This window comes from Chlorocebus sabaeus, chromosome 8 (genome assembly GCF_047675955.1).
Source record: "Chlorocebus sabaeus isolate Y175 chromosome 8, mChlSab1.0.hap1, whole genome shotgun sequence".
Taxonomy (NCBI): Eukaryota; Metazoa; Chordata; class Mammalia; order Primates; family Cercopithecidae; genus Chlorocebus; species Chlorocebus sabaeus.
Window position 1 is genome coordinate 142,496,167 of NC_132911.1, and position 24,377 is coordinate 142,520,543.

The 24,377-nt window shown below is 49.3% G+C and overlaps 1 protein-coding gene across 2 annotated transcripts in view; it reads right to left on the bottom strand.

Annotated features, from left to right (window-relative positions):
• COL22A1 (collagen type XXII alpha 1 chain) overlaps positions 1-24,377 on the bottom strand; it is a 327,564-nt gene that overhangs the window by 267,330 nt on the left and 35,857 nt on the right. The gene's annotated exons all lie outside the window — the stretch shown is intronic.

Genomic DNA, 24,377 nt, shown 5'->3' on the forward strand with positions numbered 1-24,377 from the left:
AAAATGCCATGCATGCCATGGAGAGCCTTGTGGCCCAAGCCCGAGTTTGGAATTCAGAGAAATGGAGAGCTCACTCTGCCCAGGAGTGCAAGGTGGACGCGATTAACGCCAGGTAGCAGCAGGCGCTGCTCATGGTCGTTACTACATATAAGTGCTACCTGTCGAACAAGGACTTTGGGTGCCAGTCATCATCCATGACTTCAAATGGCCCAAGGGTTCCTCGGACCTCCTTTCCCTCCCAGGAATGGCCCAAGAACCAAGCACCAGTAGGTGTCACCAGAGACTGTGTGGAGTTTTCTCTAGGAGAGGATGGGGAGGAGATGGAGGAGCAAGGGGAGCTCAGGGGCAGCAGAGCCTTTGCAGCCTTTTTGTGTGAGAGCCAGTACACCTTCTGAGACCAAACCTTCCTTCATTTCGTGTTTAATGAACACCCAGTATGCACCTGGTACTGAACTGATCTTGGGCATAAAATAATGGCAAAGTGACAAGCTCTCTGTCCTCAAGGATTAGCCATCCAGTGGAAAAGATGGAAATTGATCAAATAAGGCACCGGGGTCTCCAAAATGTGTGTAATGATAGCAGGTGGGGGCAGTAGTGGGGAAGCACGAAGGCAGGGATGGAAGAGAGGGCGGCATAGCAGGTGGTTGGAAGTGTTAGATGTCTCTACTCGGGGAAGAAGGGAGTGGAGGCAAATACAAGAAAGCAGGAATTGGGGGAGTGATGCACGGGAGGTCTGGGAAAGGACCTGGAGGTGAGGAAGAGTGGGGACACATGGCTGGGATGGTCAGCAAACGGAAGAGCAATGGTGAGATGAGGTAGAAGGGGCCAGAGGCTGGGGTTGGGGCTGATGGACCCTGGTAAGATGTGTCACCCTGCAGCAGGAGGAGGGCCTGGCTGTGACAGGGAAGGGGTGAAGGCAGAGACCAGCCAGGAGGCCACCACAGTGGTCAGGGGGAAGGGATGATGGTGGCTTGTTTCTTGTGGTGGGGGGAGAGGAGAAGAGAGGGAGTCAGTCCCTGGATCTATCCTGAAACACTGGGCAGGCTCTGAAGGGAGATGAGATGTGGAGTGTCGGAGAAAGTGAATGCTCTGCCCTGTGCAGCTGGAATGCTGGAGAACAGTGGTGGACATTTTCCATGTGAGATGTCCTATGGGTGCTCAGCAAGCATCTGGATCTATAAGCTTGGCTTTCAGATTTCAAGGCGTGAGGCTTGGTTGGGGATTTCCATTTGTAAGTTGCTGGAGCAAGGATAGTGTTTAAAACTTCGGGAGTGAGTGAGATCATTCAGCGATACATGAGACAGAGGAGAGAGGTCTGCAAATTAGGTCCTTGCAGCCTCCAATATTGAAATGCAGGGGATGAGGAGTAGCTGGCAAAGGAGACTGAGAAGGGGTGGCCAGTGAGGTGGGAGGAGAACCAGGGAGAGGGCGGTCCGCAGGGTATGTGGAGGGAGTGTTTCATACAGCAGGGAGCAGTCCAAGGCACCAGTTCTTAAATGTCAAATGAGAAGGGCAACAGGCTGTGCCCAGTGGCTCAGGCCTATAATCCCAGCACTTCGGGAGGCCAAGGCGGGTGGATCACTTGAGGCCAGGAGTTTGAGATCAGCCTGGCCAATATGGTGAAACCCCATCTCTACATATATATATAATTAGCAGGGCGTGATGATGCGTGCCTGTAGTCCCAACTACTCAGGAGCCTGAGGCAGAGAATCACTTGAACCCAGAAGGGAGAGGCTACTGTGAGCAGGGATCGCACCACTGTACTCCTGGGTGACAGAGCAAGACCTGGTCTCAAAAAAGAAGGGGCAGCATTTATGGTGAGGTTTGGCATCCTACAGGTCACTGGTGCCCTGAATGATGGGACGAGGGCCCCATTGGAGCAGGTTCAGGGAGAATGACTGGGCAGCAACTGGAGACAGTAGGGACAGCAACTATGTCAAACTCATACTCTTCTTCCCCTGACTCATTTCAGAGACGGTCTGAACCTCTAATACTGTCCTCTAATAATGACTCCTGAGGGAGCTGTCTTGGGAAGTTTCAGGAAAACACACATATTCCCAATGCTTTCACAACAGGTCTCTCTCTTTTTAAAAACTTATTAGAAGATACTCCCTCTTTAATGATTTCAAAATTCTTTTCACCAAGAAAATTAGCAAGATGTTAATTACTCTACTTCAAAGTTGGGGTGCCCTGAGAGAACATGTGGACTGATTGTTACCTGGTTCAGCTCGAAACCAACAAGTTCATTATTCCAATGAGCTCAACAGCGTTGAAAAATACCTCCAAACATTTGGGATTAAGGCAGTGGTAGTGTAAAAAGGAAAAGAAAAAGGAAAGATGTGTCAGTTACCGAATCCCTAGATTCAGCAGGCACATTCACGCACCATGACCTCCAACAGCCCTTCTGATTTTCTCAGAGGGGAAGACGAACACTTACAAGAGTAAGAGACTGCTCCAAAGTAACAGAACTCATTAATACCCAGAATTCCAACCCAAGTCTGTCTGACACCCAATCTCCCATCTTTGCACAACAGTGTGCCCTGCAGAGATGGCCAAGGGAAGGGGTGAACCACAAGACCAGTGTGGGGTAGAATGATCCATCTGTTGAGCAAGGGTGTGGAGACCCTTAAGAACCCCTTAAATGAGCAGGATGTGGTAGCTTGATAGAGATGGTGCCTGTGACTGTCACATGGCAGGTGAGGGGCAGGGATGATGGTGCAAGGGTGTCTGGCCATAGGACAATATGAGCAAGGACAGAGGGAATGCATCATTGTGACTGTGGGATGCTCGTGTTCTGTTCAGAGGTTATGATCATTAGGCTGATGGCCTCACTAAAGAGCCGAGGAGTGAAGGCATGAATACATCTTGGGTGTCCACCATCTGCTGGGACATGACCACTACCTGGATGCTAGGGAGGCCACACAGAACGGAAAGGACAAGAGGACAAGAGTCTCTGCCCTCCTGAAGCCCAGAATTTCAGTGGATTCCATTTAATTCTCTCAACCGTCTTCCTGAAGGGTTTTGACATTCCCAGTGACACAAACACACTGAGGCTCAAAGAGGGCGAGTGACCTGCTCCTGGCTACTCTCCTGGGAGGTAGCAGAGGCAGGGCTCAAGGCCAGGTCTGACTAAGGTGATGGAGCCCTTCCCATGGCACTCTGCTTTGACCTGCTCAGCACACTGTTTGGGTCTCTGCTCACTGCCGTGACTGATGATCACCAATGCGAAATGTCACCTTTGGGGCCCCAAGAGAGACAGCAATCCCTTTGGCTCTCACACTTGCCTATTTCTATTCCAGTTACATTAAGAGGTCTTCTGCCCCAGCCTTGGCCTCCCAGACCCCATCAGATTCTAATGTCTTTCCCTTCTCCTAGAGATGGCTTGATAGAGGTGGTGGTGATTGTGATGGTGGTGATGGTGACGATGATGGTGATAGCAGTGGTGATGATGGAGGAGGTGGTGGTGATGGCAACAGTGGTAGCAATGGTGACGATGGTGATGATGGAGGGGGCGATGGTGATAGTGGGAGGGGAGGATGGGTCTACTCAGGTAGCCAGCAGTCAAGAGGCTGGCTCTCCTATCCACTTGCTGTGTGACCTTGCATGGCCTCCAGCATCCTTCTGAGTCTCAGCTTCCTCAATTATAAAATAATGAACTACCTCTCAGAATTTTGAAAAGGATGAGATAAAAGAAAAAATGTCCAATACAGTGCCTGGCACACAGAAGCTGATGCCCACATGGTGCTTATTATGTGACAACCATCTTTCAACTCACTTTGCATACATATCAATTAACTGAATCCTTCCAACAGCCCCACAAAGTGGCAATTCTCGTGGCTGCTGTTTGTTTGGAATAAAAGAGGGAAATAAGGCACCAAGAGGTATAGCCACTTATCCAAAGTCACAGGACGGGTAGGCGACAGAGCCAGCATTTGATCCCAAGCAGCAGCAGTGTGGCTCCAGCGACCCTGCATGCTCCTAGCTGCTGCCTGCTGGGCTGGGGCAGAGTGGTCTCAGCTCCTCGTTTGAACATCTCCTCCCCATTCCAGTGCAGTGGGGCCTCTGGTGTATCGGAGCAGGAGCACCACAGCTTTCAAAGCCAGCTGGGAAACTCCCTGCCCGAAGCAATCCTTCCTTCTACTCACAACCCCTGTGCAGTGGCCCTTTTTGAATCTCCCCAGGAACAAGGAGCTTCCCACCTTCTGAGCAGGCCATGCCCTTGAGTTCTCTGAGCAAGGATTGTGCCCGGAAAGGATTTTATGAATCAGCCCAGCTTTACTCATTAGATTAGGGCTCCATGAACAACACTAATTCCTTTTCTGGAGGCGCCTCCGCCCCACCCCCAGGCAGAGCTGCTTCAGCAACTTCACCTGTCCCCACCAACATAGCTTCTGATCTGTTCCCAAGCCACCCACTGTCAAGGGTGCGGGACAGTGGGTCCTTCAATCTGCCCCGGCCCTCCCTCCTGTGGAAGAAGAGGCCTTTGGAGCCATCACAGCTCAGGCTGACTTTGATTTTCTTAGAGGAAGACTTTAAACAAAGCAGGGGAAGGATGGAAGGAGCTTAGAGCTAGACAGGGGGACTAGGGTGGGGGACTTGCAGAAAAGGGGGCCATGCCTAGAGCTTCGGAGGGGTGCCCGCTCATTAGCAGCTCCAGAAGTTACTACAAATGGCAAAGGAATGAAGAGGGCATGGCAATTCTGCACCCACCAGCTGTGCCTCTCACCCCGAGACTCCCCTAGAGCAGTCAAGGTGTGGCCCCGTCACTGCACCTGTGTGTGAGCACTCCCAGCAGACTCTGCGTGTCTCTGCATGTGTGTGCAGGGCTGCACTGTTCACTGTGTGAAACCATTAGGTGTATGTGCCCCGTGTGTATTTGTGTGTGAATGCTTTTGGGCGTTTCTACAGTGGGGGGTGCTGGCCTTGGAGGAACAGAGAGGGAGAGAAGCAGCGACAGCAAGAGAAAGAGAGGGAGAGAGACAGAGAGAGAGACAAAGAGAGAGGCAGCAAGAGAGACAGAGATAGAAGCAGAGAAAGCAAGAGAAAAAAAGAGAGACAGAGAGACAGCAAGAGAGACAGAGTAGAGACAGCAAGAGAGAGGGACAGAGAGAGAGAGAGAGACAGAGAGAGACAGAGGCAGTGAGAGAGACACAGAGAGAGAGGAGCTTTTGTGTGGGCGGCCTGTGGGACACACTCCCAGGATGGCCCAGTGGGTCCCTTCTTGCCAGCGCCTTCTAGGGCATACTGCCAGGGACACATTCCTGACAAGGAAGAGGGCCCCAGCCTGGCAGACGTGGAAAACCCCAGCCAACAGGCCCAGGGCTGGAGGCAGGGCCAGGCCTGCGCCGGGCTCCCAGTGACCTCTCTGGCTGCTCCCCTGCCCTGTTGGTGTGCCTGGGACAGCCGGGTGTTGACCTGTCCTGTATGTCCCCATCCCACTCTCCCTGACCCTGTGCCTGCCCCTCTTTCTTTGGTGAAAGGCCGCCTTTGCCCCTCTGGTTCTCCCTGCTTGTCTCCTCCTGGCCTTGCTGTCCACATCCCCTCTTCCTCCCCTCTCCTCCAGGCTGGATCCGCCTGCACTCCTGCCTCGGCCCACGCCTTCCCCTACTTCTATCTGCTGACCCCATGCCCACCTCCAGCTTGCCGCCTACCCATTCTTATCCTGCGCACTTCCTGCCCCAGAGATATTGGGCCCAGGTCCATCGCCACTGCTCACACTCAGAGCCCACCCTCACCACAGCTCTGCCCCCACGGGCCCTAGACCTGGGGAGAAGGTTCAGAAGATGGACATGAGGATGGGTCAGTGCCAAGCAGGACTTCAGTGTGGCCCCTGGCATGACCACAACCTTCCATGCCCTGGCCAGACACAGCTTCACCTGGATGTTCAAGGCTGACCTGGCCCCTGAGGCAGATCCGTGCCCAGGCACCTATGGTCTCCCTATTTCACAGCAAGGCACCTGAGGCTTAGAGGGAATCGGCTGACCCTGGGGCCTGGAGCTGCTCCTGACTCTGCCCACCATGTCCAGGCCCCTCCTGCCCCTTGAATCTGCCACACCCATCCCGAAAATCTCAGGAGTGAGTGGAGAGGAGCAACCACATAAAGGGCAAAAGCTGAGCTGAGCTGCAAGGGGTCAACTGGGAACAGTGGTTCCCTCTGAAATCAATGTTCTGACAACACAGACTCAGCTTCAGGATCAGGAGAAAGTCTGAGTGACCCTGCGGTCCAGCCCCCTTGTTTTACAGATAAGGCATCAGATGTCAATAAAGTAGAGATGCCTCACAGTGCAGCTCCCACCAGACTGTGCCAGCACTGGGCCTCCTCCCCGGGCACTTGGCCCAGCACCTCCTTCCCATAAACCCAAACCCATAGAGGTTGCCTGCTGAGGGGTATAGCTTCGTGAGCTGCTCCTCCAGTTATAATTGGCTTTTACAGGAAAACTGGCCCTGAATGACAGCACATGGCTTTGCCCTCTGTCTTTGACCAAACCTTTGACCCAAGGTCATGGCCCTGGGTGGTGATGTCATCAGTACAGTGTGAACTAACATCTCTTTAGGCTTCGTCCTTGCTGCCTCTGTTCTGTTTGCTCCTTAACAGAGAGAAAGCCTTGTGCTTTATGTGTGTGGTACCTCCAGCCTTTTCAGACCCTCCAAGGCTCACTCTGCTCAATTTTAGAACCAAAGGAAACTCTCAATATCTGCTCTTCAGGGTTCTAATGGGAACTGGATGAGAGAAGGTGCATAGAGCACCAAGTTCAATGTAGAGGACTTCCAAGTCACACAGAGCACAGTCCTCCTGGAATTTTTTTTCTTTTTTCTTTTTTTTTTTTTTTTGTTTAGAGGCTGGGTCTTGCTTTATCATCCAGGCTGGAGTGCAGTGGTGCAATCACAGCTCACTGCAGCCTCAAACTCCTGGGCTCAAGTGATCCGCCGTTCTCAGCTTCCTGAGTAGCTGGAACTACAGGCACTTGCCCACCACGTCCAGCTTTCCCCTGGAGATTCTGACCATGGAACCTGAGGGGCCAACCAAAACATTTCCCCAAACCTAGTCAGTCCATTACCCTCCAAACCTTGAGCTTCTACAGGCTCAGAGAGGAGGAGCTGAAGATCCCCAGCGTCTTTATCGCGCAGCGCTCGACCCCGGGTGAGAGGGTTGCTGAGCAGTCCGGCAGGCGAGGAAAAACCAAACAAAACAAAGCAAAACGCCTCCCTGCTTCCCTACATGGATTGTGAATAGAAGGAGCTGCATAAAATCAAAGGAGTGGCACACTGCAAGAGTATCACGTGAATCCAGAGGAGGGCTGAAGAGATATTTCACACAGCCCCTGGAGAGAAGATAGGCCTTCCCTAGCAGAGGTCAGAGGAGAGAAGGTCAGAAACACGGTATGACGGGCCCCAGGAGGCTAGGCCTGCTCTCAGCATTGACCCTAAGTCACTCCACGTCTGCGGATAAACCGTCTCCCTTCTCAGTCCCCAGAAAACAAGGGACTAGCCGAATGAGCCCAGAATGCCTCCTCACCCACATATCCTGCCTCTTTTAGTCTGTGGTTCTCAGGGAAGACATGCAAACAAATCAGGTGTGATTTATTTGTGCTACCTCCAGCCACATTCTCTCCATTAGCACACAGCCTGGGCATGTGGTCTGTGTCCAAATTCACACAGTCATGACCCCAAAATCAGTGCCAGTGGCAACGGCAGGCCACAGGAACGGGAGCATAGAGCCCCCAGGAAAGAGCAAGGAGCTGGGCTCAGCCCTCCACCTTGTCAGGCCCCCTGAACACCACGTAGAGGCAGATGGCAAGACCAGGACCCCTTCACTGGGCCTCAGGTCAGTGGGCAGAACTGGACGTGGCTGCCCACGGCCCTCCCTGGAAGGCTGGTGGAAGTGGGCTCCCAGAATGGGAACTGGTGCATCCCTGAGGCAGCTTTGGTGAGGCTGTGGGGAATGACAGCCAGATGTCCGTGACGAACATCTGGCATCTGGTGCAGCCTTCCCATGTACAAAACCAGCCATGAATCAGAGCTGTCCCTGGGCACAGGACTGAGGCCTGGAGAGGGCAAGTGAGGGGGTATAGTACACAATCTAGAGGTGGTGCCACCCCCACACACACACACACTTACTCTCCTCCTTCCAGGGCACCCAATGGGGCGCTGCACCTCCCATTGTAGACTGAGGTCACCTCTGAGGATCTGCAGGCAAAGAGGCGTGGCCTCCCACCTTTTCATCCCTGCATGGCTGAGCCACTACTGCATCCTGGGCTCTGCTACCCCTGCCATGCCCATCCCCACACCCTGAGAGTAAAGCAATGGTGGCTGTAGGCTTTCACCTTCAGCTCCTCCAAGCAGCTCCCCTTCCATGTCCTCCTAGACAACTGAGAACAAGCTGCTCATTCTTTCCATCTTCCGTTTCCTCATCAGACCATTACTATGTGCTGTGCTCCCTGATCAGTCATCTGCTCACACTTCCCAACTAACCAGCCAACACTTTCACCCACCCCACCCCGATCTTAAACCCTCTTTCGCTTCCCCTCTCTTCTCTACCCCATCTCTCTAGGTTTCTGCCAGCCTCCTGCTAGCTCACCCTCCTCCATCAGACCTCCACACATCACAAGACCGCTGGGCTCACCCTGGCTGTCTTCACTTCTTTTACCTTGATCTAGTCGATTTCTCATTCAGTTCTGTGTAAGAGGTACCCACATGTGTATCCCCTCTGTGGCAGAGCCGGGACTGGGCTAAGCCAGGGAGGGTCCAGAGGCACAGCGTAGAGACCTCACTCCAGGTGGCCACCCTGATGTTGCACCCAGACTGAATGACCCAGCACCTCCTCAAATTGTGCTTCTCGCCCTCTCATTTTGCTCTGCTTCTCTGGATCTCAAGCTTTATTTGAATTTTCTATATGCATGACCTCAAAGCCACCAATGATACAATGAGTTCAAGACAACAACTCGCCGGGTGTGGGGACTCACGCTTGTAATCCCAGCACTTTGGGAGGCCAAAGTGAGCAAATTGCTTGAGCCCAGAAGTTCGAGACCAGCCTGGGCAATATAGTGAAACCCTATCTCTACCAAAAATGCAAACATTAACATGGCATGGTGGTGCATGCCTGTAGTCCCAGCTATTCCGGAGGCTGAGGTAGGAGGATTACCTGAGCCCAGGAGGTCAAGGCTGCAGTGAGCTATGATGGCACCACTACACTCCAGCCTGGGCAACGGAGCAAGACCCTGTCTCCAAAAAACAAAAAGACCACTCACTTTCTCCCGCACCACTGTACCTCTCTCCCTCTATTGCCCCCAAACTTTAAGTGCCATGAGGGTGGCTCTGCACCCAGGAGTTTGCTTTCCATCCATATGTTCTTTCTCCAGATACTACTTCTGGGAACTTCCATCTCCACTGCCTCCCCTTTGGCTCTGCCCTGTCATCTCTCGTGTACCTCCCCAGATATGCTCAGCTCCTGCTGCTATCACCCCACCCCACCCCAGGTCCTCATCTGTTTAGCAGAGATCCCAACCCCTTCTGCTGGTTTGCAAACTCCTCACACTACCAGCATCCTCAGCCCTGACCCAGGAGGCTGCACTTCCACAGGGCATCCATCACTCCTGCTGGGGACAGGGACTTCGGGGGTCTTGGGTCCTAAGCAGACCAACTGGACCAAGGAGGTTAGAGTTCCACTTGCCACTTCCAAGCTCACATGAAGCTCATGGGACATGGGATCTGGCTTTCCCCACAGCTGCACAGAGGGACTGGGTACACAGCCTGAAACTATAGAGGGCTTAACACTCCTCAGGCTGGAATTTAACCAGCCAGAAACACAAGATAGCTGGCAAATCAGTTACCCACCCTGTCCCCTATCCAGGTAGACTATTCCAAGGGCACTCACTGCAGGCTGGCCGCTCTGCAATGCTGACACCCTACAGGACTCAATGCACAGCGCTGCTTTCTGGGGCAGCTACTGCCATCTCTGTAACACCCTCTCTGTACGTGTTCCTGGGCCTCGCCTCCTTCCCCTCACTCTTGCTGCTTTGGGGTTGGACCTTACAATAAACAACAGAACAGAAACCCTGCCACAGGCACCTCTCACTTGGCCTAAGACTTTTCCCAGCTTCTCTCCTTGCCTCTGTGTCTCCTGGCCGCAACCTGCTTTCCACACAAAACAAAGTGAACTTAAAGCACAGTAAGGCAGTACTCCTCTCTTGCTCAGACTGCTCCACTGGGCGGAAAGGGATGTACAATTTGTGAGAAATTCATCAAGCCGTACACTTAAGATGTGTTCAGCTATCTCGATGTTTTCTATCCTTCACTAAAAAGCTTAAAGTAGGCGGGGTGCGGTGGCTCATGCCTGGAATCCCAGCACTTTGGGAGGCCGAGATGGGCAGATCACTTGAGGTCAGGAGTTCAAGACCAGCCTGGCCAACATGTTGAAACCCTGTCTCTACTAAAAAAAAAGAAAGAAAGAAAATTAGTCTACATTTTCTTGTGGTGGCACACTACATTTCTGTGGTGGCACATGCCTGTAGTCCCAGCCACTCAGGAGGCTAAAGCAGGAGAATTGCTTGAACCCAGGAGGCAATGGTTGCAGTGAGCCAAGATAGTACCATTGTACTCCAGCCTGGAAGACAGAGTGAGACTGTCTCAAAATAAACACATAAATAAAATTTGAAGTAAAACAAAGCAAAGTCTTCAATGGGTTGCCATTCAAATCACAATAAAACTCCAAATTCTTCCCGTGGCCACAACACCCTAGGGAAGTCGGCCTCTGTCCACGCCCCACTCCTGTCCTCTATCGCTTTTGTGTTTACTCCAGAAGCTGTGGGGCACTGGCTTCTGGAGGCTGGAGCTGAGGTCACTGCTGTCCCTTTGTATAGAGTTTCCTCCACCCAGAGTGCCCTTTGCCTGGCTGTGTCCTCAGAGGGGTCCCTTAATTCCCTGACCCGAGCAGAACCCTTCTTCCTTTTTTCTTACCCTCCCACTGTTGTTTACGTCCTACAGAGCACTTATTATAACTTCCAGCTACAACAGTCAGCTATAATTTTAAATGCTGTCTTTCCTCTTGTTCTTTCCCTTATATTAACTATTATACTACCTTGACCCATGCAGATACTGTTTCTAGTTCACAGTAAGCCTTTAATCACTATTTCCTGAATCAATGAACAAAATGTTTGCAGCAAAAATACAAGGTGTTTTGTTTGTTTGTTTTTGTTTTCATGTTTTCAGGTGAGGAAACTGAGTCAGAGAGTGCTTGTAATGTCCTCAAGGACGCACGGGCATCAATCAGAGAGGAGGAGACTTGTGCCCAGCGCCCCCTGGTGCACTCTTCCTGTGTTAATGCATTGAATCTTCACAGTAATAGGTGGGCTTGTTCCACCCATTTCACAGATGCTGAAATTAAACACACAGAGGACCAGCCATAAGTAAAGAGGGGACAAAGGACAAACACAAGAATTCAAGCCCAGGTCTGTCAGTCTAAACTTCCAAGTGTTTAACCAGGATATAAACTGCTGGGTCTCAGGACTTAAGATGTTTAAAAGATAAAATAAAGTCCTCTGCTAGCCCAGATTTTTAATGTTTCTCAGTGAAGGCTTACTGGCTCCCAGTTACTTTCCTTGTAGATGCCTAAAGCCACTTGTGGCTTCCAAGCAACAAAACCTTGTAGACCACGGAGCCTTGGACATGCCTCAACCCAGTCCCTGCTGCCCATCTAGTCACAGCATAGCACGTTGCACAGGCCATTTGTTTTTTGACATTGAAATAATCTGTTGCTCGGTCAGAGTTCCCAATGAGACAATTCTACTCTTACCTCCCTGGTTGTGGACTCTGCTGTCAACTATACGTGACACAGTGAGGAGGGTAAGGAGCTGACTTCCAGCCTGGGAAACCATCCCAGCCCCATCTCTGCTCAGGGATAGTGTTGGGGGCCTGGGGTACACAGATCAAAGTCTCTGTGGTTCATTTTACCTGCATCCCAGTCTACAAAGCAATAGCACTGAGCAAGTCATCTTCACTCCCTAAGGGTACATTTCTGCATCAAGGGCTGCCAGGAAGGAGGGGTGAGAACGCAACACAGCAGTGGGTGCAGGGAGCCTGCAGGGCTCCGTGGCTGTGCTCTGCTTCCTGCAGTTTTACTTGACTGCTCTCCTGCCTTGTCTGGGCTCTCTAAAGTGGGCAATGTAGGAGGTAGTGAGGTGGAGTCTAGATTCACTTATGATAGATAATCTACAAATGCTCTCTCATTGAATCTTTGCAACATATCTACGGGGGAGATTTTTGCTTGCTGTTTTCCAGATTTCTGCCCAAATCCACACAGCAAACAGCGGAAAAGGGTTTACAACCTATGCCTATTGGATTTCACAAACTATATTCTTTCAATTCCATTTTGTTCCCCCTCCCCAGAAAAAAAGAAACAGCAATGCCATTCTTGGGCACAGAAGAGTTTAGGGCCTTCCTCTGGACCTCCTCCAGTTTTACTTCATTCCACAGAGGAAGAGGAGGGACCAGGGAACCATTCCCATTTGGACCCCATGCTCATCTTCTAGACCACACTTCAGGATCTGGACCTTGGACCTCCCCACCCAAACGATCTGAACCTGGCCCATTCTCCTTCTAAAGTACAGCCTCATTGTCCATCTGTATTCCTGAGGGTGGACTGGACCATTCCTGGGGTCTCCTGGGCCCAGGGGGCTTTAAGGGGCAGCTGTCTGTCAGGTTTGTGGACAGAGCTTGATCTTATATATCAGGAGGTCCTCACACATGCAGATGAAGCCGTCGTTGGCTCAAGACCAAGCAGGAGATACAAACAGAAGGAGGCCAGGCCGTGGACTGGGGCTGGGAGCCTGGGTGTGACTCTCCTTGGGCTACCATGATTTTGCATGTCACTTTAAAGAGTCCCAGGATGCTGAATTCAAACCCGCCTCCCAGGTTTTTGTGCAGGCAAATTTGTCAAGTTAGAAGGAACGAAGTGATTTTTCCAGGACACTTTTAAAATTTGATCTACAAGATATAAATAGGAGCTGCACATAGTAGGTAAGCTTCCTTTTGTTGTCTTGCCCTAGGCTACTCTGGTTAGGGCCAATCTGAGGGCAGAGCCAGGTCCAGCCCAGACCTCTCAGCCCAGATGAGCAGAGGCAATGGATGGAGGTGCTCAGTTCCACATTCCAACCTCATCTCCAGCCAGCACAGTCCTTCTCAGCTGGGAGGTATTTCACTCTCAGCCCAACCTGAGCACAGGCAGGAAAATGTCTTTCTATTCCCCAGATTTAGGGTCCAAGACAGAGAATGTCTTCAGTAGAAAACACACATGGCATTGGGTGCTCAGGGGAGCCAGAACCCACCTGCAGGGGGTCGTGGCACCCCAGGGCAGTGCCAATGAGCTCCTCTTATTACCTTCCACCCCTTTGGCCATTTATGTTTACATCTGTTGTTAGATTGATGTAAATAAGAACCTATTATAAACAAATAGACATCCCATGTGTCTATGACAGAGGAAGCAAAATTGACTGGTTGGATTCCCAGAAAATGGAAGTAGACATTTCACAAGAGTAGACAGACACTCAAAATGCAGACAGAGTTTTAACAAAGTTTTTTTTTTTTTTTTTTTCTGGGCAAGTACATGTAGATTGTTCCAGGGTAAGGGGCAAAAGGAAGCGGTCGTTATTGTCCTGAACATCCCTTTCTAGGTTTGGCTGTCTGTGTGTGTGCATCTGAGTATGTGTATATGAGTGGGGCTGTGTAGTATGTATGTGAGCACATGTGTGTCTGTATGTTTGTATGCCTGTGTGTGAGTGTATGTGTGTGTCTTGTTTGTATATGTTTGTATGCCTGTGTGTGTTTGTATGCCTGTGTGTGAGTGTATGTGTGTGTCTTGTTTGTGTATGTTTATATGCATGTGTGTGTTTGTATGCCTGTGTGTGAGTGTGTGTGTGTGTCTTGTTTATGTTTGTATGCATGTGTATGTGTATGTATGTTTGTATGCCTGTGTGTGAGTATATGTGTATGTATGTTTGTATGCCTGTGTGAGTGTATGTGTGTGTATGTATGCCTGTGTGTGAATGTGTTTGTGTTTGCATGCCTGTGTGTGTGTATATGTATGCCTGTGAGTGTATGTGTGTGTGTGTTTGTATGCCTGTATGTGAGTGTATTGTGTGTCTGTATGCCTGTGTGTGAGTGTATGCGTGTGTATGTTTGTGTATGTTTGAATGTCTGTGTGTGTTTGTGTGTGTGTTTGCATGCCTGCGTGTGAGTGTAGTATGTGTATGTTTGCATGCCTGTGTGTGAGTGTAGTGTGTGTATGTTTGTATGCCTGTGAGTGTATGTGTGTGTTTGTATGCCTACGTATGAGTGTATGTGTGTGCATATTTGTATGCCTGTGTGTGAGTGTATATGTGTGTGTATGTTTGTGTATGTTTGTATGCCTCGTGTGAATGTATGTGTATGTTTGTATACGTATGTGTGAGTGTGTGTGTGTGTTTGTATGCCTGTGTGTCTATCTGTGTATGTTTGTATGCCTGTGAGTGTGTCGATGTGTGTATGTTTGTATGACTGTGTGTGTGTTTGTGTCTGTGTGGGGGTAAATTCAAAGAAACCAGGGTCAACATAATCAAAAGGACAAAGACAGAACACATATCTTACAGCAAAACAAGTCACCTAAAACCTATAGCTTTGACACTTGTTTTCCTTCAGTCTTCCAGTAACTGCGAGGTTGTGTCAGAAGCATCACAATTAATCAACCACATTTCTTGGAAATCCCCAAGACATCGCATAACCCCACATCCCTACTCATTCTCTGACAAGTGTAAAACCATTTCTGCCAGGATAAGGTTAGCTGCAGGACATGAGAGGCACTCAGAAGTGCAGAGTTCCTCTATGAATTTCATTACATATATGCACATTTATATAGAGACATGTATTTATATAGGGATTGTCTGTGTCTATGCATATGTCCTTTTACAACTACCTATTTAGTTGTTGCCACTCTATATTTCATCTCTTTCTCAACTCAAAATGAAAACCCCCATGTGAAATGCAGAGTCTCCATGAGCTGAAGGCTTGGGCATGGCATGACCCTAGTCGATGAGATCGTCACACCTGTATGGTGCAGTCTCCACTTTACTTGGGATGGCACCAAGGACAGACTGATGTGGCTGGCACAAGGCCCCATGGCCAGGCAGCGTTGATTCATATCAAACCTCAAGCCAATTCTAGTTCCACTGGGACATGAATCTGTGTCCAAAACCTAGGAGGGTGTGATGCTTTTTGAGAATACATGGCTAACCCCTAAAAATGGGAGGTAGGGAAGTATCTGTCATTAGATGTCACACAGAGTGGGCAGCTGGTCACGCATTTTGACCAAGACATGAAAGGGAAGAGAAGAGGGACCCTCTAAGAGGAGCCACACCACTCAGCACCCCAGGGAAGAAACTGAGGCCCCCACAAAATGTCCTAGCCAAGGGCACCTCAGGAGCTGGAGGCAGCAACTCCAGATTCTCAGTCATCACCTCAGAGTATATTATCAAATGTTGGCAAACTCCTGTAAAGGGCCAGATAGTAAACACTTTAGCCTTTGGACCATGCGGTCTCTGTCGCAACGACTCAACCTGCCATCCCAGTGTGACAGCAGCCATGGACAGTACGTTAACAAGTTGACATGGTTGTTGTCCAGTAACACAATTTGTAAAACTGGTTTCCGGCCAGTGATCTGGCCTTTGGGCTGTAGTTTGCTGTCCTCTGAATTCAGTCATGGAGGGTCTTCCGCTCCTGAATGGACCAGTTCCCATACAGAACTCAAGACAGGTGAACTTCTCGACTCTGCCCAACTCCCTCCCTCTGACATGGTGCTCAGATACAGTCACGATATTGCCAAGCACTTTGATTTGTGGCATGTTCTTTTTTATATAGACTTACCACAAAAATATTAAGTAGGATAACAGTAAGAAGCACAGTAAGAACCACAACTTGGTAACTATCTACCAGATTGGAAACTATCATTTCAGATTACAGACAAGGAAACCGAGGCTCAGAGAGGTGAAGTCCCTGACTGAGATCCCTGGCTGGCAGGTGGCAGACCTGGGATTCCACTCGAGCCCCACTGACATTAGACCACAGGTCTGAGCTATGACATGTGATAACGAGAGTTAACCTGTGATTTGCACTGATGTGCCAGGCTGCAGTGGGAGCATTTTACGTGTGTGTTCCCTCTGCTCTAGAGAGTAGGTAGTATTATTATTGTCTTTATTTATTTATTTATTTATTTATTTTGAGACGAAGTCTCACTCTGTTGCCAGGCTGGGGTTCAGTGGCACGATCTTGGCTCACTGCAACCTCTGACTCCCTGGTTCAAGCAAGTCTTCTGCCTCAGCCTCCTGAGTAGCTGGGATTATAGGCACATGCAACCAAGCCCAGCTAATATTTGTATTTTTAGTACACATGGGGTTTCACCATGTTGGTCAGTATGGTCTCGATCTCCTGACCTCGTGATCTGCCCACCTCAGCATTCCAAAGTGCTGGGATTACAGGCGTGAGCCACTGCACCCGGCCTATTGTCTTTATTTTATGTGGAAAGCTAAAGTTCAAAAGACTAATTTGTCAAAATAAACAAGAAAGCCTGGATTTCACTGAAGCTTTTAGACCTGAGTCCACCTGCTGAAGATGAGGTTATGAAATCACAGCCTCCGAGGAAGAGAGGAACGGATTCCAACCTCAGGCCTTCCCTGAGTTCTCATTCTGTGATCCTCTCATACATCCCAAGTCAGGTGTTCTCAAAGGGGGCAACATCACTTCCAAGGGGGGCAAAATTCAGTTTGGGAAGGAGTGGGAGAGAATCTCAGATATCGCAATAGCCTTAGGCCCTCCAAAGTGCTACCCTACCCAACAGCACACAGGGATATATAATACATATATACTATTGCAGTTTCAGAGAAGGGGGATAATTAGGAAAAGAATATTTACAGAGGCTCCTTTGGGGGTAGATAATAATAATTTAAAAGTTGAGAAACACTGTGCCAAGTGAAAGATATTTAACTCGATCTTCTTCCTGAAAGTATATATACATAATAAATACACACACAAATACATCATGTGTGTAAATGTATACAGTAAGAGTCCACACTCAGGGCCATCACTGCACCAGCAGTTCCTCTGGTATTGACTCAATAGATCCTAACACACTACAAGGTAGAGAGTGTCAACATTGTCCTCCTCTTTTTTTTTTGGAGACAGAGTCTCACTCTGTCACCCAGGCTGGAGTGCAGTGGCACAATCTCGGCTCACTGTAACCTCCGCCTTCCAGGTTCAAGCAATTCTCCTGCTTCATCTTCCTCAGTAGCTGGGATTATAGGCACTCGCCACCACGCCTGGCTAATTTTTGTATTTTTAGTAGAGATGGGGTTTCACCATATTGGTCAGGCTGATATCGAACTCCTGACCTCAGGTGATCCACCTGCCTCAGCCTCCAAAAGTGCTGGGATTACAGGCATGAGCCACGGCGCCCAGCCCAGCATCCTTTTCTTACAGATGAAGAGACCAGGCAGAGAAAGCTTATGTAACTGGCCTAAGATTAACAGAGAGGAAGCAGACAGAGTTGGGAGGCCCAGCTGGGTGATCTGGCTCCAGAGGCTGTGGCTTAACCAGCTTCAGCACTGGTGGAGCTACTTTGACTGTGGAAACCTCTTCTAGGAATCCACCTGCAGGAATAACTCCCTAGGTGCATAAGGAGCTCAGTATAAGGAAGTCTCATATTGTATTGTCGCAAGAAACCATAACCTGGAAGCAAGATAAATCACCATCAATTTGGGAATGATTGAAGAGGTGATGGTGCAAGCTCCCCCAGCCAAAGGAGACCTGTGCCATTGAGAACGAGATGGACTGCATGCCCTGGTCTGAAATGCGCTGACAGCGAAGCACTTGTGTCACACAAGCTCCTTGCTTCTAATACGTGGGTCGTATAGTTTTAGGCAGAGGCAGGAGTCAGTGACATGAACCCAGTGGTTCTAGGGGTCATCACCAGGCTTAGGTCTGGCTGGGCAGAGTTGGAAGACTATTCTTCTTCCTTGAAGTACACACATTTAGAATAAATGATGAGGGAGTTTTAGTTTTCCATCATTTTCAGTAATTTTCACATAAAATTTCACAGCACATAATCATAATTAAGTCATTCATTACGATTTCTATTTGGTGATCTCAGTCCTAATAAGCCTCCCAAGAGGAACTCCTGGTGACCTGCAGCTGGAGGGCGGGGCCCGGACTGACTGACTTCTTGAGGTTGACATGGTCCCAAGTGCCAGGCCACAGACCTCTACGTGGCGGCTCCAAACCCACAACCCACACTGCTGCCCATCCCTCCCAGCCTTTGGGTCCACCCAGAGGGAACAGCTGGGTGGGTCACTTTGTGGTCACATACATGTTCCCAGATGTGTGTGTGGTGTGTGTATGTGCTGCATGTGTGTATGAGTAATGTGTATATGTGTAGGGGGTGTTATGTGCCTGGTATGAATGTGGAGGGTGGCACATGGGGCCATATGTGGAGTATTATGTATGTGGGCACATGGATATAATATGCATGTGTGTGTGATGTGTGTGCATGTGGTATGCGTGGAGCGTGTGTGTGGTTTGTGTTTGTGTGGAGGGTCTTATGTGCATGGTGTGCCTGTGTGTGCATGTGGAGGGTTAAGTACATGGCCAACGGTGTGTGGAGCTGTGTACGTTGTATGTAGGTAGGTGGGTGGGTGCATCTGTGGTGTCTGTGTGGGTGCTGTTTGTATATATGGTGTGTGTGAATTGTGTATGTGTATGTGGTGTATAGCATGTGTATATAGAATGTGTGCTGTATATATGTGGTGTGTGGAGTGCAGTGTGTATGTGGTGTGTGTGTGCTGTGTGTAGCCTATGTGCAGTGTGTGTGGTATGCATGGTTTGTGTTTCTGTGGGGTGTGTGTGCTATATGTAGTGTGCAGTGTGTGTGGTGTGCATAGGTGAATGGGTGTGTATGTGAAGTGTGTGCATGTGGGGAGTGTGGCGTGTGTGGTGTTTGTGCACATGTGCCTATATATAGAGTGTGTGTATGTGGTGCATGTGGTGTGCAGGGTATAATTGGTGTTTGTGTATGTGTTCATGTGTGTGTGATGTGTATACGGAGTGTCTGTGGTATACATAGTGTGTTCATGTGCAGTGTGCAAAACGTGTATTTGCATGTGGTGTGTGGTTCATATCTATGTGGCATGTGTGTGGTATGTGTGGTGTGCATAGTGTTTGTGTATGTGTATATGCATGTAGCATGCATGGTGTGTGTGGTATGTGTAGTGTGGAGAGTGTGTGTGGTGTGTGCATATGTGGGTGTGGGTGTGAGTGGGTGTGGTTTGCGAGGGGTGTGTGTGTATGTGCTTCTATCTAGGGTGTGTGATGTGCCTAGTACGCATGGTGTTTGTGTGTGGGGGTGTGTGTGAGTGGGGTGTGGTGCACCCTGAGTTTACCGTGGAGTCTCAGGCCAGGCAGAGGGATGTGGGGACAGAGGTGGGAGTGTGGCCTGGAAGGCACGGTCACAGGGGGTGATGCCACCAGCAGGGCCATGGCCACTTTGATTCCTGTACAACACTTCTGTTTAGAGGGAGTCAGTGCCTAGAGTTTCCCAGGCCAGACATGCCACCCAGACTTGCCAACAGCCAGCCTCCCTGCCATCCCCTGGGACATGTGTGGCTGTGTCTTCAAAGGGAAAGATAATTGCAGGGGCTCTGAGGTAGGCCCTCTTCCCGCTGAGGGAAGACTCAGGGCTGCCCCCTGGATGCCCCTCCAAGCTATGTGAACGGGGAAAGGTAAGCCACATGGCTGAGGCTCCAGTCCTGCCTCCTACAGATGGGAACAGTCCCGCTCTCCTGCTAAGCACTGTTGGCTGCCACCCCACCTCCACCCCAGCCACTGGGCTCCTCCATCATGTGGAGTCCACCCCCACTCAGTCCCTTTGTGGTCCCTGTTCCCCAGGCCTGGAACTCAGCCTGTCAATCTTGGCTTGCACAGTTGTTTCACACCATTCCAAGATCAAGGCAACTTTTCTCTCCTCCAAGAGACCCAGTTCCCCGGGTTTCTCAGCTTTGAAGCACTTATCACCACATGAAATGACCTCATCCATCACTTGACGGACTGCCCCTCTCCTTTCCCTTCTGGAAAGTGTCACCCTAAAAGTGGGATCATATATGTTGCATACCCCTGTAACTCTCACACTTCAGAACAGTATCTGAAAGACAACCGAAGCTCAATGAATATGCATTGAAAAAATAAGTCAATAATACGTATAAAGAGTGGGTAAAAGCATCCAGTGTTGTGAGATATTACCTATAAATGTTTATTTAGTCCATTCCCAACTATATACATAAGTTGTATTATTTACTAAAGGTGTTTTGAACTACAGAAAGAAAAAATGTGCACAATAGATTTTTAAGTGAACCTCATAATGAATTTATTTGAAAGGTTAAGTGCTCTGCCTGCTAACTACAACAGAAAGCAAAGGAGAGCCCCTCCATCAGTGTCAGCACCCACCCGCTAGACTAATCTCCCTGATCATGGCCACAAACCCGTCTGCAAGGAGGAACTGACTCCACATTACAGGTAACTGAGACGCAGGGGGCTAAGTCAACCGCACAGAATGACACTCTCATCAAAATGCAGAGCTGGAGTTTCAATGCTGACATTTTCCCAGGGAGAACCACAGGTGAACAATAAAATGGGAAAATTAATCTCCTCACACAAAAGAAGCCTCCCTCTACTCCCAGCCTCAGTCATATTGGCAAGTGTAAGCACCCAGGAGTCAAAACTCTCATTAAACAAGAATAGAGCTAACTATGAACATATCCACAACAGGGTGGGAGAGGGGAGGGGATGACCACACATCCGGAGAGAGAAAACACCACGGGAGCATGGGAGAGGCTCCTTCTTTGCATTAATCCAGACCAACATCTCAGCCCAAAAGTCCAAACGCAAAAGACAGGATGCAGCAAGGGACTCCCTGGCTGTGGGGACAGGAGAGAGAGGACCACCACTGCATGCCCCCAAAATAGAAGTAGGTGGAGGCTTTCTCGGCCGTCGCCAGCTGGCATTCCACAGGCTCACTTACAGTGACCCGATAAGCTATATAAAGCTCGTTTTGTGGCCACGACAAAGCCTGGGGTGGAGAAAACTCTTAATTATAGCCGATGCTCTGGGGCTGGTCTTGTCCTCGGCCTCCACCCCACACACTGCAGGAAGCTGAGGCTGAGATTGCATCCCCTGGGAGCCTCTGTCAGGCGATGGAGAAGCAGGAGTTGATGCCGTGACACAGAGGCACTTCCCTGAATGTGTCCAAAGACAAGGAAACACACGGCCACCAGCATCCCAGCAGACCTTAGGAAAGGCCACCGGGGGGGTCAGGCCACTGGGGAGGCCAGAGATGATGCCCGAAATGTGCCTGTAATAACACTGGCCATGTGTTACTGTTGTTACTGTTGTTACTGTTGTTATTCCACTCCTCAGTCTGCTGATACTTGTTTTCATTTGTAAAATGGGGAAAATGATTTTTTTTTCAAGTTCATTTCAGTCATTCATTCAACAAACAGCCACTGGCCACCAGGTCTGAGCCACATCTGTTCTAGACACCATGTAGTTTGATTATTAGATATGCAGTAAGATTCCAGAAGGATGGTTGAAAGCACTCACTCTTAGGCAGTAGGTTCTGACCAAAGAAAGGCTTCCACACCTGTCCCCAGCAATCCTATGTGCCTCTGTGCCATTAACCATAAAACAGCCAGCCTGCCTTTTCCAAATCTGCACCAGCCTTCAAAATCTAACCATTTGTCTCTGTTCACCAAAGTGTGAACACATTCAGTATTTCCATTATTGTTGGCTATAATTTCAGATTTGCTTCATGTTCTTATTCTTTTCTTTGGCAGGGGTGGGGTGGGGAGTGAAATAGATCATTGCCCATGAACTTCTAATGTGCACATCACAACAGCAAGCACAGAATTCACTGTTAGGCCACGGCCCTTGATTTCCTTTAAACAATATTTAGGAGCTCATCCTACATACTAGTCTCTGCTCTAAGCACTGAGGTACCATAAGGAACAGACTTTGCCCTTGTGAAGCTGATATGCTTGTGTGTGAAGATACACTAGGCAGGTAAACTAACGCATATATAAAATTACACACTCTGTTGTGTGATTGTCTGCCATTTTCCTGCTGCCCGAAGTAGACAAGAGTTTTCCTTTCAAGGACAAAGAGGATGCCAGATTCACTACTGCATCATGGGCACCTGGCCTGTGTCCAGCACAGAGGAATCACTCAATGTGCTTGAATGAATGAATTAATGAATGAATGAATGAATGAAGTGAATGTTTACTACAATGCATGACTGTTAATGAAGGAATGGATAAATGAGATTGAATCAAATGGCTGTTTTAATGCATGATTATTGAATGAATGAATGAGTTGGATCTAACTGAATGATTACTACATCAAAAAAAAATCCTGATATTTTTAGTCTACCATTTTCCAGCTCATCAATAAGTGGCCCCTATTGAGACTAGTTCCTCCTCAGGCTGTTAAGTCCCCCACAGGCACCGTCTGTGTACCAAGAGATTTCTGGTGTTCAAATTCTGCCATGCTCCCTGATTCAATCTCACTAGCTGCTTTCCAATATGTTACTATTAGCTCTTTTATTTTGTTTTGCTTTGTTTCTAATTGAAGCAATTGTAAGGGGATTTCATTTCGTTTGTAGCCAGAATAGACCAGGCCCTCTTCATCTCACAGCTGTATTTACAAAAACTGATTCCCTTTAGATGACTGAGCATTCACTTAAATCTTACATCTATTTTAGGATTTTGGAGAAGCCCTGTCTTCACAGAATCCATAAGCTTTTCCTGACGAGATCAGGGCGGACGTGTGTTCTGGGCTGGCCTGCGTAGGTTTCCCTTTCTCTTGGTAACAGCTCACTGGTTTTCCTTCATGTATCAAATCCCTTTCCTTGAGGGAGCTGGGCTGGGAACTAACTTCACTCCCAAATGTTAAACAAGGGCTTGTGACAGGCCCAAAATATTCAACCTATTTCCACTCCCAGACTAGTGATTGGTGTAGGGACAGTCACATGACCTACCCTAGTCCAATGAGACTGAGCGCCAGGCCTGCTGGGTAATAGTCTCTTCTCCTCCCGGGTTTGCAGGCAGACATGGCTCTGAGATTCACTGAGAGGCGTCTTGCCATGGTGTCCCCAGGTTGCCCTCCCATGTCCATTCTCTCCCTCTGCCCTGCTCATAGCCCAGGAGGCCAGCCACTGTGACTGCATCACTTGGCCTTGCTTGCCAGGCTAGTGGAAGGAGCAGCCATGCAAGAGCAGATAAGGGGCAGGGGCTTCTTTCTTGCTCCCTCTCTGCCTGTATGTTGTGGTCTGGCAAGAGAACTGTATGCCTTCATGACTAAGGGTCCTACAGGGCCACCCAATCTCAGCCCTCATGGACTCTAGTGACACACTGCATCCCTTCTCAGTTGGCTTCTCCCATCACTAGTTCGTGCATACCTCAGTATCCCTTGTTGATCTCACCCTCCTCTAAATAAAACCTTCATCAGAGTCTCTTCACTGAAACCCATTTACCAGTATAATTCTGATACATAAGTCAAGCCAAGAACAGAGTTAACACCAAGACAGAGGAACCCGGAAATGGAGAGTGAAATGAATGGGTCGAGGTTTCATCGCTTGAAGCTGCCTGCCCTCTGGTCTTTCCATTTAAAGTGATAATATTAATAAATTTGCTTTACCAAGGTCAATGATGGTGAAGCCCGTGTTCTGGAGGCACGGGGGAGAGGCCTGGAGTCTGAAGGCCTGGGTTCTGTTCCCACCCCTGGTGTCTATAACGGTGCGGTACATCCCAAGGACTTGACCTCTCTGGGGTTGTCTCTGCCATTCTCAGACCCATCCCTGGGCATGAAGGAGCTTCAAAGTCTAGAGTTGTCTCTGCTGAGATCCAGAACCACTCTGAACCAAAACTCAGGATGGCAAAAACAAACAAACAAACAAAAAAAACAGTGGGAAGGATCTGGAAGTAACCTGGTTTCCCAGCACTCTGCATCAAGGGGTTCTGGATTCTGGAATGACAGGTAGAATTCATTGTTCCTGAGCTACCACACTGAATTTCTACTTCTTAGCTGGGGCTGTGACCCTGTGCCTAGATCTTATCTGCACAGATTTCTGATTCATCCAGTACGCACCTGGATCAATGCCATAGCTCCAGCCCTGCCTGGGCTGTCTCCTGTCACTCCTCTTTCCCCACCTGACCCATCCCCTCCCGGGCCTACAACTGAGGGCACAACATGCCTTGAAGCTGTGCCTTCCATGATCTCAGCATTCTGTGTGCTCTTATCTATACAAAAGACAGAAT